Genomic DNA, 11,720 nt, shown 5'->3' with positions numbered 1-11,720 from the left:
ATATATAGGTGGGAGCCTCTGATAGCATAGTGCCTAAGGCACTTGACTGCTAACCAGAAGGCTGGCGGTTCAAACCCACCAGCCACACCTCGGAAAGAAGGTTGGGCAATCCTACTTCCGTAGTGATACTGTCTCGGAAACCCAAGGAGGGGTCGTTATGAGTCAGGGCCGACTCGACGGCAAATAACAACAACAACAACATATATATATAAAGGTAAGATTTTCCCTAAATCAATTTATAAGTTTGATATAACTCCAATTACTATCTTTGAATGATGACTTAAAGATTTTAATCTTTTTCTTTAAGAAACATTTTTTTTCATATAATTTATCCCCTTTTTAAAGTAATTAGGGGATATTACATTTGTACAACAATAAATATTACTAAATGTAAAGCTAAATAACTAAAACTGACATAGTACTAGATAAACAGAAGACAATACATACTCTAAAAATAACATGTAATAAAAGTAACATCTTTAATTAACTAGGGAAAGGATGGACTATTCAATAATAGTATTGGAACAATAGCTAACAACTTGGAAAATGAAAACAAGGTCCCTACCTCTCATATGGTACCCTAAAACATATTCTAGGTGATTGGACTTCAACATAAAAAGAAAACTATAAAAACTAAAAAATGAAGGAGAATGTTTATGTAATTTCTAGAGAGAAAGACTTTTTTAAACATGCAAGTAAAAGCACAATCTATAGAAGAAATGATTGACAGGTTTGACTAAAAAAATAAATCTATAATTTATTAAATTCAAAAACTCACTGTCATTGAGTCAATTCTGATTCATAGCGACCCCCTTTGGGTTTCTGAGGTGGTAAATCTTTACGGAAGTAAATTGCCTAGTCTTCCTTCCACTGAGTGGCTGGTGTGTTTGAAGCGCCAACTTTCTGATTAGCACCAGAGCTACACCGCTAGAGCTCCTTATATTGCAAACAAAATTAAAAGGCAAATGGTACACTCAAATTTTCATTGATATAATGAAGGAAGACTATACTTGATAATTTTAATAAATATAATATGCATATTCAAATAATGTACAACAAATCATGAAAATCACCTAAAAGTAGTCAGTGGACAAGGACAGAAAACCAAAGCAACAAATATTTATTTGACTGCTAACCAGAAGGCTGGTGGTTCAAACCCACCAGCCACTCCTCGGAAGGAAGGCTGGGCAATCTACTTCTGTAGTGATACTGCCTTGGAAACCCAACGAGGGGTTGCTATGAGTAGGGTTCAACTCTACAACAGTGTGTTTGGTTTTTTGGTTTTACAATGTGCTTCAGGCATTATGGATATAGCAGTGAACAAAAAGGACAAGTTGCTTTTCAGGAGCTTACATTCTAGTAGTGAGACACAATAAATATGAGAAATGAGTAAATTATATGTGTACTAAAAGATGATATCAAGCCTAAGGCATTCACTTGCCACACCCAACGCTGGTGGTTCAAACCCACCAGCTGCTCCCTGCCAGGTAGCTGGGCTGTCTCTTTAGGAGCTCTGGTAGCGTAGTGCCTAAGGCATTTTGACTGCTAACCAGAAAGCTGGTGGTTCAAACCCACCAGCCACTCCTTGGAAGGAAGGTTGGGCAATCTACTTCCATAGTGATACTGCCTCGGATACTCAAGGAGGGGTCGCTATGAGTTCGTTCCGACTTGATGGCACATAACAACAACAACAACACAAGATGATAACAGAAAGGGAATAAAAGCAAGTTATAGAGAATGGGGCAATGCAGGGGGTGAGGGCATGGTTCCTACTTTAAGCAAGGCAGTGAGAGAAGACTTGAAGAAAATAAGGCTGTGAGTCCTGTAGTGGTTTGAATTATGCCCCAAAAAAGATCTGTTCAAGTCCTAAACTCCAGTATCCTATTGTTGGTAGTTGTTAGGTGCCATCAGGTCAGGCCCATTGACTCAGTTTGGTTGTATGTAGGGTTGAGCAACCCCAAACCAAAAAAATCAAACTCACTGCCGTAGAGTCGGATCCGACTCATAGCGACCCCTCCTTGGGTTTCCGAGGTGGTATCACTACGGAAGTAGATTACCCAACCTTCATTTCAAGGAGTGGCTAGTGGGTTTGAACTGCCAGCCTTCTGGTTAGCAGTCAAATGCCTGAGGCACTACACCACCGGAGCAACCTAAAGTACAACAGAGAGACTGCCTGGTCCTGCGCCATCCTCACAATTGTTGCTATGCTGGAACCCACTGTGGTAACTGTTGTGTAAATCTCATTAAGGGTCTTTCTCTTTTTTGCTGACAGTCTACTTTTCCATGCATGATGTCCTTCTCCAGGAACTAATCCCTAGAGATAACATGTCCAAAGTACATGAAATGAAGTCTTCCCATTCTCACTTCTAAACAGCATTTTGGCTATTCTTCTTCTAAGACAGCTTTGTTCATTCTTCTAGAAGTCCATGGTATATTCAATATTCTTTGCCATCATCATAATTCAAAGGTATCAGTTCTTCTTCAGTCTTCCTTATTCACTGTCTAGTTTTTACATGCATATAAGGTGATTGGAATGAACACGGCTTGGGTCAGTTAAACCTTATCCACAAAATGACATCTCTGCTTTTGAATACTGGAAAGAGATCTTTTGCAGCACATCTACCAATGTAATGTCGTTTGATTTCCTGATTGCTGCTTCCATGGGCGTTGGCTGTGGATCCAAGTAAAATGAAATTCCTGACTAGTTCTCCATTTACCATCTTTTCTCCATTTATCATGATGTTGCTTGTTCGTCTAGTTGTAAGGATGTTTGTTTTCCTTGTGTTGAGGTGTAATCCACCCTGAAGGGTATAGTCTTTGATCTTTATCAGTAAATACATCATGTCTTCTTTACTTTCAGCAAGCAAAGATGTGTTATCTGCATAGTGCAGGTTCTAATGAGGCTTCTTCCAATTTTGATGCCTCATTCTTCTCCAAATAGCCCAGCTTCTTGAATTATGTGCTCAGCATACAGGTTGAATAAGTATAATGAAAGGATACAATTTGATGCACACCTTTTTCTGACATTAAACCATGCAGTATTCCCTTGTTCTGTTTGAATGACTGTCAATGTACAGGTTCTACACAATATTTAATTGTGTCTACTTAATGAGCACAATTAAGTGTTTTGGAATTCCCATTCTTCACGATGTTATCCATAACATTTTTTTTTTTTTTATTGCATCATCAATAAAATAAAAAACCAAATACCAAGTAAACATCTTCCTGGTATTCTCTGCTTTGAGTGAAGATCTTTCTGACATCAGCAGTCCTTTGTTTCACATCCTCTTCAAAATCCAGCTTTAATTTGGCAGTTCCCTGTTGTACTGCTGCAACTGTTTTTGAATTATCTTTGGCAAAATTTTACCTGTGTGTGATAATAAGGATATTGTACAACCATTTCCTCATTCTGTTGGATCACCTTTCTTTGGAATGGGCACAAATATGGATCTCTTCTAGCCAGTTGGCCTGGTAGCTGTCTTCCAAATTTCTTGGCATAGATAAGCGAGCACTTACAACACCACATCCATTTGTTGAAACATCTCAATTGGTATTCCATCAATTGGATTTCTTTCTTCAGTACTGTCCTATGCTACCTTGATCATATGCTACCTCCTGAAATGGTTGAACATTGACCAATTTGTTTTGGTACACTGTATATTCCTTCCATCTTCTTTTGATGCTGTGTTGTTCAATATTTTGCCCAGAGATTCTTTCTCTATTGCAACTTCAGGCTTGAATTTTTTCTTCAGTTCTTTCAACTTGAGAAATGTCAAGTGTATTCTTCCCCTTTGGTTCTCTAACTCCTGGTCTCTATGCATTTCATTACAATACTTTACTTTGTCTTCTTGAGCTGCCCTTTGAAATCTTCTGTTTGGCTCTTTTACTTCATCATTTCTTCCATTCACATTAGCTACTCTCCACTGAACAGCAAATTTCAGAGTCTCTTCTGACATCCATTTTGGTCTTTTCTTTCTTTGTTCCTTTTTAATGACCTTTTACTTTCTTCACATATAATGTCCTTGATGTCACCCCACAACTCATCTGATCTTCAGTCATTAGTGTTCAATGTATTATAGCTATTCTTGAGATTGTCTCTGTGTTCAGATTGGATATACTTAAGATTTTATTTTATTTTATTTTAATTTTCTTCAGCTTCAACTTGAACTTGCATTTGAGCAATTGATGGATTGTTCCACAGGTGGCCCCTGGCCTTGTTTTGACTGATGATATTGAGCTTTTCCATCATCTCTTTTCACAAAAAAGTCAATTTGGTTCCTTTATATTCTATCCATGAAGTCCATGTGCATAGCTGCTGTTAATGTTGAAAAAAAGGTATTTGCAATGAGTAAGCCATGGTCCTGCTAAATTCTATCATGTGATCTTTGGCATCATTTCTATCACCAAGGCCAAATTTTCCTTGAAAAAAAGGTATTTGCAATGAGTAAGCCATGGTCCTGCTAAATTCTGTCATGTGATCTTTGGCATCATTTCTATCACCAAGACCAAATTTTCCAACTTCTGATCCTTCTTTGTTTCTAACTTGCACATTCCAATCACCAGCAATTATCTTGATTGTACCAGTAATGCATCTTGATTGTATATTTGATCAATTTCAGATAGAAGTTGGCAAAAATCTTTACTTTTGGCATTAGTTGGCACATAAATTTGAATAATCATACTAATTGATCTTCCTTATAGGTGTATGGATATTACCCTAATCACTGACAGCACTGAACTTCAGGATATGTCTTGAAATGTTCTTTTTGGTGATGAATGTCACACTATTCCTGTTCAATTTTTCATTCACAGTGTAGTATACCATATGATTTTCCAAATCAACATGGCCAATACCAGTCCATTTCAGGTCACTAATGCCTAGGATTTCAATCTTTATATGTTCCGTTTCATTTTTGATGACTTCCAATTTTCCCAGATTCATACTTTCCACATTGTGATTATTAATGTATATTTGTAGCTTTGCCTTTTGAGGAGATACACATCAAAAAATGGAGATCTGGAAAGCTTTACTTTATCCACATTATTAAGGTTGACTTTACTTTGAGGAGGCAGCTGTTCCTCAGTTGTATGTTGAGTGCTTTCCAACCCAGTACCATAGTATCCTATTTATTTGAAAATAGGGTCTTTTTTACATGTAATTAATTAAGGATCTTGAGATAAAATAATTCTGGATTTAGAGTAAGTTCCCATAAGAGGAAAGAGAAGGAGATTTGAAATGCAGAGATGCAGAGAAATATGCAGAGGAGAAGATGATGTGAAGATAGAGGCAGAGATTGGAGTGTTGATGTTGTAAGACAAGGAACACCAAGGACTGTCAACAAATACTAGAGGTTAGGAGAGAGGCATGGAATGGACCTTTTTTAGAGTCCTTGGAAGGAACCAACCTGAGACCTTAATTTCAGACTTCTGGCCTCTGGAACTGTGAGAGAAAAAAAAATTCTGTTGTTTTATGCCATCTAGTTTGTGATAATTTATTACAACAGCCATAGGAAGCTAATGCAAATCCTAGAATATTTTTGGAATACCTTATTTGCTTACTTTAGACATGTTATCAGGAAATACCAACTGCTAGAAAAGAACATCATGTTTGCTAAAGTGAAGGATCAGTGAAAATGAGGGAAACCCTCCATGAGATGGATTGACACAACAGATGCAACAAAGAACTTAAACATACCAATAATCATGAACATAGTGCAGGACGAGGCAACATTTAGTTGTTATACATAAGGTCAACATGAGCCAGAGCCAATTCAACAGCAACTAACAACAATATCTGGGGAAAGAGAATATTGATGGAAATAATGTTCTAGACAGAAAGAACAGCATATATAACAGCTAAAAATACAGACAGGGTTTGTGCTGTGATTGAGGAAGAGTAAGGAGACTGGAGTAAAGCAAGCAAGGGGGAGAGTAATAGGAGAGGAGATTAGAAAAGAAAAAGGGTCCTGGTTTTATAAGACTGGAGAGGCCATATTTAGATTCTGGATTTTACTTTGAGTGAGATGAGCCATTGGAGGGCTTTGATTAAAGAAGTGATGTGATCTGACTTAGGTGTTAAGTGGATCACTCTACTACTCTGCTGAGAGGAGGGGACAAGGGAGAAAATAGGAAATCCACTTAGAAGGTCACTGCAATATTGTGAGAGGAAACTATGCTGGGACTACTGTGTGAGCAGAGGATGGGACAAAGTGATCAGATTTTAGATAATATTGTAAAGACAGATGTAGATAACAGGACTTTCTGGCAGATCAGATGTGGAGACTGAAAGAGAGGAGTCCACGGTGACACCAAGCTTTGCTGCATGAGTATGGATGTATGTCTTGGAACAAATCTGCCCTGGAAGAAGTGCAGCCAGAATGTTCCTTATAAGTAAGAATGGCCAGACTTCATCTCACCTACTTTGGCCATGTTGTGAGTAGAGACCAGTTCCTGGAGAAAGATGTCATGTTTGGTAAAGTAGAGGGTTAGTGAAAAAGGGGTTGTTGTTGTTGTTGTTATTTTGCCATTGAGTCAGCCCTGACTCATAGCGACCCCTCCTTGGGTTTCCGAGGCAGTATCACTACAGAAGTAGGAATGCCCAACCTTCCTTCCAAGGAGTGGCTGGTGGGTTTGAACTGCCAGCCTTCTGGTTAGCAGTCAAGTGCCTTAGGCACTATGCTACCAGAGCTCCTGAAAAAGGGGTAGACCTCTGCCAAAGGGGCAAGGAGGCTGCATCTTCTGACCTCCTCTAACTGCACAAGAGAAAAACAGAATCACCATCAGCAGCCCAAGGCCTATTCCTGCGAGGTCAGACATGATGCCTCCTTCCAGCCCTTGCACCAATCGTTCTTCCCACAACACCCACCACTTCTCTGCTAGGTTCGATAATTCACTGTGGTGGCCACACAGAACTCACAGATTATGGGGTTTATTGGGGAAGCACCAGGCTACAATTCAAGTTCAGGAATATTCTCAGTCTCTCTCAGCCCACTGTCTCTCAGCCAACAGTCTCCCTCAGTCCGTCTCCCAGCAGTACGTGTCTCTTTCTCAGCAGGTCGTGTCTCTCAGGAGCATGTTTCTCTCATCAACATATCTTTCTCAGCCAGCAGTCAGAGAGACTCTTTCTGCCTCTAGGAGGGCTCCTTTTGAGCCTGGCAGAGTGGCCAAACTAACCAATCATAACATCAGAATTCTAAGCACCTGAGAGAGAGCAAACTTCCCAGAACATTGTTTTGTACCACTCTCAGCAAAAATACCCCAGGTGGGTAACTTTAACAATCAGGAGCTTCTTATTTGCTCACGGCAAATTCCACCATGGAGTTTACAAAGACTTATGGCTAGAAAAGCCATACCAGGTAATTTACACCACAGGCCACCCCCTGGCTTTTCTAGCCATTATCCATTTTATACTTCAAAAATTAACATCCCCTTCCCATCAATTTAAGAATAACCACACCCATGAAAGCGTGTAAGCCAGCCACTTCATGCCTTTATCTTCCCACATTTTAAATAGTCAATCTCTAATTTGCCCATCCCTATGAAATAAGTACTCTGAGGAGACAAGCATGGTCCTTTCTCTGGAGAATCTTCTCTTCTGCTTGGAAACTTTGGGCATCTGCATCCATAAACAAGGAAAGTCCAATCCAGTGCAAGCCATCAAATTGCAGCAACTTAACACCAGCTCAGTGTCAAACATCTTCCTCTTTGTTTGGTCAGGTTCTGGTCAGCTAGCCCCAGCCATCCCAGCTAGGTCATGGGTACCAGCTGCCAAATTTTGGAGTCACACTCTTCCCTTCATTTCAGACCAGCCAGCACCTCCTCTCACATCCTCAGTTCTCAGGGACTATTTCAATGCCTGTAGGTTCACAACTCATTACACTTCAGACCAGCCAGCCCTTCCTTTCATCCCCAGCCTCCATGGCCTAGGTCAAAGAGTGCCAAACTCAACCCACTTCTTCTTTGCTACACTTCCCCCATTTCCACTCAAGTGGACCCCAGTGGTCACAAGCGAGCAGCATATAAGCCTACTGCTCACTGGTTTCCTTTAACTTTTAGTCCTGGAAGGAGTTTCTCTCATAGACCATGTCTTTCCTGCCTTGATGCAACCAAAGCCTAACTCTTGCTCAAAATTCAAAAACCAGTCTTTTTTTTTTTTTTTTTTCCCTGTAGTTCCTGTCTTCAAATGCAGATCTTACATTCTCTCTGTAGTTCTGGTTGGAGCTCAGGTTTTCTACTTAAATCCCTAATACTCTACACACAGGGCTGGAAACAAAAGCCTGCGTTTATTCTATAGGGCAAATTCTATTTCCCCTTTGAACATATCCAATCAAGTATCAGCTGAAGGCAGACTTACAATCTCTCTGTTATCCACACCCCATAATCATTTCTCATGTACAAGCAGGTAAGAGAATACTCAGTACCCATAGTACAATCAGATAAACACATAATCCAAAGCACACAATCCTTTTAAAGGCATTCCAGGTTCATCTCTTCACTTTGATTACTGTCCCATTCTATATATATGGCCTTGGGCCTTTGGCTGGGTGTAACTGAAAGCCCTAGGCTCTGGATCAATTATCTCCTTTAAGAGGTAACACCAACCAAAGTAACCATCTAAGAATCCAAAGTTTCATTTCCCAGGCCCCTTCCTTCTTTCTTTTACAAAGTGCCATGCTTCTATGAGTCTGGAGCCACTGCAACAAATCCCACCACACCACCAACTGCCAACGGGGAAGGGAAGCTGCATCTTCCGACCTCCTCTAACCACACAAGCGAAAGATAGAATCACCATCAGTAGCCCCCAGCCTATTCTTGTGAGGACAGACATGCTGCCTTCCTCCAGCCCTTATACCAACCATTCCTCCTACAACACCCACCACTCCTCTGCTAGGTTCACTAATTCACTCCAGTGGCCACATAGAACTCACAGATTATGGGATTTATTAGGGAAGCACCAGGCTACAATTCAAGTTCAGGAAGTATGCTCAGTAGCTCTCAGCCTGCTGTCTCTTTCTCAGCAGCGCATGTCTCTCAGTGTCTCTTTCTCAGGAAGGCATGTCTCTCAGGAGCATGTTTCTCTCATCAACACATCTTTCTCAGCCAGCAGTCAGAGAGACTCCTTCTGCCTCTAGGAGGCCTCCTTTTGAGCCTGGCAGAGTGGCCAAACTAACCAGTCATAACATCAGAATTCTAAGCACCTAACAGAGAGTGAACTTCCCAGAACATTGCTTTGTGCCACACTCAACAAAAATATCCCAGGTGGGTAATTTTAATAATCAGGAGCTCCTCTGTTGCTCACAGCATATTCCATCATGGAGTTTACAAGGACTTAAGGCTAGAAAAGCCATAACAGGTAATTTATACTGCAACCTCCAACAAGATGGACTGACACAGTGGCTGCAATGATGGGCTCAATATAGCAGGGATTGTGAGGATGGCACAGGACCAGGCAGTGTTTCATTCTGTTGTACACAGGGTCACTATGAATCAGAGTGGACTCAATGGTACCTAACAACAACAACAACAACAACAATGGATGTATGAATAAAGATGCAGTTGTACTTAGCAGAGAAGGGAAAGACTTTGGGTAGAGCAGGTTTTGATGGGGTGAGTGCAGTTGGAAGATGAAATCAGTTCCATTGTGTATATACTAAGTTTGAGATGGAATCCCTGGGTGGTGTAATTAACACACTCATTGCTGACTGGAAGGCTAGAGATTTGAGTCCACCCAGAGGTGCCTCAAAAGAAAGACCTGGCAACCTACTTCCAAATATCAGCCATTGAAAATGCTATGGAGGGTAGTTCCATAAGATGGTGGAATAGACAGAAAGACTGCAAGGACTCTCTTCAACAAAGAAAAAGGGAACCAATTAACACAGATACAGAAGATAATCCTGGACCCCTGAGCCTTGAAGGGAAGGATATAGAAGCGGACTAAACTCCAACTAGCAGAAGAATTTGCATGAAAACACCAAAAATGGAGACATACAGAGCTGTGTTCTGGCAGTGATCCTGAAGGCACACACAGCTTGGATATTGCCGTGTGGTGGTAGAACCTAAGAATTAACCTAAAATCAGCTCTGCTAGCCAGGGACTACACAGAGGACTTCTCTGGAGGCTGGTGAATAAAAGGGGAAGCAGCAAAGAAGAAGGTGGGTTGAGCTGTGGACTTTTGGCTGTCCTGAGGGTGCAGCCATTTTGATTGTTTACAAGTGGCTTGACCATTTTGGATATTTAAAGTGACAGCATTCTCCCAGATTCCAGGGACTGAAGAACAGGCTCGACTTGCCAGGAACAGCAAGGATATTCCGGACACGGATGACTGGAAAGATGTGACATTCCCCTTGTTACTCTTATACCCCACACCCTCTTGGTGAACAGAGGTGTGGCTATCCCTTACTCCCATCCAAGTTCTGGGCTGGCAGGAATTCCATCCAGATCTGCATCCTTGGGCAGAGCCTGGGTGCCCTGCGCTGTCCTGCCCTGATTTATTTTCTCCTTTTTTTTGGTTTTTTGTTTGTTTGTTTTTGTCTGTTTTAAAACTACTACTATTATTACTTTCCTCCTTTTCACTATTATTGTATATTCTTTCACTCCCTGGTTTTAGTTTTCAGCTTTTTTTCTTTTCCCTGTTCTGGATCCAATTTTTCTTTCTTGTGGGTAACCCTGTTCCTTGTTTTCCTTTTTCTGTTTTTCCCATTTTTTTCTTCATTATTCTCCTTCTCTACCTTTTTTCTCTTATTGCCCTCTCCCCTGATATTGCAGTTTTTCCCCCTTTTTTATTTTTTTGATTGCTGTTCCTGTGTGATTACACAGTATCTTTTGTCCATTTGCTTTTACTTTTTTGTTGGTTATTCAATCATTATTTTTGTCTAAGTGAGTGGAAGACAGCAACAGTCCCCATACGACACAACTACACCCACACCTCCTGTAGCTTCACTTACTGAAATGAGTGCCACCACTTCCTTCTCCACCAATGGGCCAAAGATAAAAAAAACAACAACAAGAGCCTGGCTCACCCTTGGCCACTCTTCACAAACAGCTAACAGAGAAATAAATACAACAATGCCACGATGTCTTGGAGACAACAGACCATCACAGTCCACACAAAGAAGCAAGATAAAGTGGTAGTAACAAGGGAGCAGAATACAGACCTGGAACACATCCCAGAGGATGAAGCAGCATTGGAACTTTCTGATAAGGAATTCAAAAGAATTATATTTAGGTATCTTCAAAGGATTGAGAGACATACCAAGGAAAACCCAGACAAAACCCTAGAAGAAAATGGAAAAAAAAAAAAAAATGAAAAATTAGAAATGATTTTAAATTTACAGATAGAAATCCAGAAGTTTAATACTACATTGTCAGAATTATATAACACATTGAAAGGACAAAAGAGTAGTATTGATGTAAAGGAAGACAGAATTAATGAGATTGAAGAAAAATACCTGAATACTTCTTTGGAAAGGTCAATCAGAAAAAAGATCAAAACAAAATGAAGAAAGCCTAAAGTTCATATGGGATACCATCAAAAGGAATAAACTATGTGTCAATGGAATTCCAGAACTGGAAGAGAAAAATAAAACCACTGAGAAAATTGTCCAAGATTTTGGAGCAGAATTTCCCTGAGATGATGAGAGATGAGAATATATCCATTCAGGAAGTCCAACAAACCCCAAACAGGATAGACCCCAAAAGAAAATCACCAAGACATATCATCA

The 11,720-nt window shown here is 40.3% G+C and overlaps 1 protein-coding gene across 1 annotated transcript in view; it reads right to left on the bottom strand.

The window, feature by feature from the left end:
* DNAH9 (dynein axonemal heavy chain 9) overlaps positions 1 to 11,720 on the bottom strand; it is a 722,341-nt gene that overhangs the window by 165,994 nt on the left and 544,627 nt on the right. The gene's annotated exons all lie outside the window — the stretch shown is intronic.

This window comes from Orycteropus afer, unplaced genomic scaffold (genome assembly GCF_000298275.1).
Source record: "Orycteropus afer afer isolate SDZICR_OR568_19922 unplaced genomic scaffold, OryAfe1.0 scaffold00199, whole genome shotgun sequence".
In the NCBI taxonomy this organism is placed as follows: Eukaryota; Metazoa; Chordata; class Mammalia; order Tubulidentata; family Orycteropodidae; genus Orycteropus; species Orycteropus afer.
The sequence above is the reverse complement of the archived record's forward strand: the minus strand, read 5'-3'. Positions and strand labels throughout refer to the sequence as shown.